Below are 3,619 nucleotides of genomic sequence, written 5' to 3' on the forward strand. Positions count from 1 at the left end.
TTTCTTTGCAGTATCTTGATTATAAAATGGCAGTTATAATGCGCCTTGAATATATTGCTTAATTTCATCTCTCACATACACAGACACTTTTTTGGTAATGCATTTCTTAAATTAATTCAGTAATATGTACGGCATTATCTTTTTGAAAGCACAAATAAAAGGAATTATATACAAGGAACATGATATGCAGTGGGAAGGACTTCTGAATAATTTTTACAGCACCTAGAACAGTCTTCTCCAATCTGAAAAGCTCAAGGTACATTGGACTCCCTCTCTCCACAATGTTGAGAAATGCTGCCTGGGAAGTATACAGGGCAGGGGTGAAATGCTATCAGTTCACGCCAATTTGGGCGAACCGGTAGTGGTGGTGGTGCATGGTTTGGCGAGCTGGTAGCGGCGGCAGCACGAGGCTCCACCCACCCACCCGGACATCATTACTTCCTGGTTTTAACCAGGGAGTAACCTGTTTTTGACCCTCTGTGCATGCGCAGAAGGCTTTGCGCATGCACAGAGGGTCCAAGATCACACATGACACATGCACCCTTCTGCACTGGTAGGAAAGGTAAGTAGATTTCACCCCTGATACAGGGTATCGGTCAATGTATTCAGCAGTCACCTGGTGGCCGTCTAGAACAGGTGGCATTGTGGCTGAGGAATTCTGGGCATTGAAGTCTTCACATCTTAAAGTTGACAAGGTTCAGAAACACTGGTCTAGAAGAATTTTATTTTCTCTGAGCAAGAAATCGCTTTTTGTACCGAACCTCAGCAAATAACATACAGAATACAGAACAGAATCCCCCACCCCCTCTTTTCTGGTCCTGAAGTGTAATAGAAATAGCTTAAAATCATAGAGGTAAATTTCAAGGTTTATACACCTTAAATACATCAAGTTCTCCCAAAGGAATAAAGAAAACAAATACATGTAATAAATGCAGGTGGAGTGCAGCTTAACAACTGCCACAAAAGGAAATATTTAACAGATGGGAAATGCATATGTACAACATTGAAAATTGAAATCTGCAAAATTGCTCACTATGCTGAGATGGAGTTTTTAAAAAGGTATGATGAAATTGGACAAATTAACCCATCTATGGCTAAAAGCATGCAAACATTTTCTGTTGCAAAGATTAGGAAATGATTTTTTGGGTGTGTGTGTGTGTGTGTGTGTGTGTGTGTGTGTGTCAGTCATTTGAAACCCAGACAAGTTCTTCAATTCTCAGTCTGGATTTTCCTTCTCTAAAGCTCACTGTTGCCACGAATCAATTACAATTACGGATACTAAAGAATATTTGTATTATTTTTACCGGTCCACAATAGAAAGCATCCTCACTCATTGCATTATGGTGTGGTATACTGGCTTGACAGCTGCGGATAGAAAGACATTACAGAGGGTGGTGAGGCCAGCACAAAACATCGTGGACTGTCCCCTGATACCACTAGATGACAATGTTAGGGCTCACTGCCTTAGAAGAGTGAGGAAAATCCTCAGGGATGACTTACACCCTGATCAGCCCTTCTTTATTCTCCTACCATCTGGAAGGAGATATAGAAGCATAGGCAGCCACACAAACAGGCTGAAGAACAGTTTTTATCTGTAGGCTGTCAGACTCCTGAATGAAAAATAACTCTACAACAACAGTACGATTGACTTACGGATAGTACTGAGTGTTTGTTAGTAGGATTCACTGGACTAGGGATTTTTTTTTTTTGTCTTTCATTGTGAGTTGTATTGTGTTGGGGGGTGCACAAAGGGAGGCTCAGCCAATCTCATTGTACACATGTTGTACTCTGACTATAAAGGTTTGAATTGAATTGCTTATTTTATCACTTTTACATCCTGTCAACGATAGCGCTACACACTTCATTCACCCTTGTTCTCTACATGACTTTTGCTGAAAATTAACCTCTCATCTTCCAAAAGTAATCTCACATCCAACAAAGGAACAATTCAGAATGAGAACATGGTGATTCCTGCTAGAATAAAGTGTGGAATAGTCAGATGGTACTATAAGGGCATTTGGTTTATCCAAAAATAAGGCAAGGTACAGTATTTGCCTGACTTGTCTTGGCAAACAACACTGCATGACAAGAATAGTATTACTTCACAAAGTACTCCTTACAAGAAAATACCAGTGAATAAAGTTACACAACTCAGTAGGGCTGAGTAAGTTTAAGATGCAACTGGATGTTAATTTAAACAGGTAACTAGAATCTTCATGCTTGCACCCGCATCTAAAATGAGACAGGAATACTTATTTGTCTTGAATTGTGTAATCTTTTCCTCAACTCCTCTTTGTACTTAGATTTTTATAATTTTATTGGTGGTAGCTAAAAGGAAGGGAAATATGTCTTTTCTGCTCTCTCATCATCACCACTGCTCCACTTCCAAGCTTTCTCAAGGTTGGAAGAAGAGAGGAGTATGAAGAAAGAGAAGAAAGTGAGAGAATTTTGTTACTACTGCTGAATTCACAATAACAGTAAGAGATCATGGAGTTCATGAGAATGGAGAGGAGTTACATAAACTTGACTGTTTATCAGAAGTATAATAATGCATGAATTCACACTTGGAATACAGAAAACCAAAATCTGGTTCCTTTGAAGAACAATTGTTTTCTGAAGTCTTACGAATTTGAAGTTTCTTCAACAATTTAAAAAAATTTGAGGTTGGCAAGCATTTATTTATTTATTTATTTAATTTGATTTGTATGCTGCCCTATCTCCATAGGACTCCATAGGACTCAGGACGGCTCACAACAATCAAGAAATACAATCCCAATCCAAATAAAAACATGTTAAAAATACATATTAAACACATAAAACACATTAAAAATAATCAAAACCCCATCAGTCCATGATGGGCAATTTGAACAGCCATGTTTTTAGCTCTCAGCGGAAAGTGCGAAGGTCAGGGGCCAACCGGAGCCCCAGGGGGAATTGATTCCAAAGGATGGGTGCGCCCACAGAGAAAGCTCTACCTCTGGGGGTCACCAGCCAACATTGTCTAGCCGACGGCATAGGCCCTCCCTGTGAGAACGCACCGGGCGATGGGAAGCTGTTGCTGGTTGCAGATGGTCCGACAAATATCCTGGGTCTAAGCCATGTAGGGCTTTATAAGTCATCACCAGCACCTTGAATCTCACCCGGAGGGCAACTGGCAGCCAATGAAAGGTGCGCAGGAGAGGTGTAACATGAGCGTATCGGGACCCACCCATCACAACCTGCGCAGCCACATTCTGTACCAGCTGAAGCCTCCGAGTGGTCCTCAAGGGCAGCCCCAAGTAGAGAGCATTGCAGTAGTCAATACAGGAGGTGACTAGTGCATGAGTAACTGTGCATAGGGCATCCTGGTCCAAATAGGGGTGCAACTGGCTCACCAGGCGAACTTGGGCAAACGTCCCACTGGTCACGGTTGTTATATGATCTTCTACACTCAACCGTGAGTCCAGGAGGACACCCAAGTTGCGTGCCCTGTCTACAGGGGGTAACACCTCGCCCCCTATAGCCAATGATGGAACCTCTCAATCGGACTGGGATGCTGGTACCCACAGCCACTCAGTCTTGGCAGGGTTGAGCCGAAGCCTGTTCCTCCCCATCCAGACCCATACCGCTTCCAGGCACT

Source organism: Pantherophis guttatus, chromosome 3 (assembly GCF_059756535.1).
Source record: "Pantherophis guttatus breed Tessera chromosome 3, ASM5975653v1, whole genome shotgun sequence".
NCBI classification, from domain to species: domain Eukaryota; kingdom Metazoa; phylum Chordata; class Lepidosauria; order Squamata; family Colubridae; genus Pantherophis; species Pantherophis guttatus.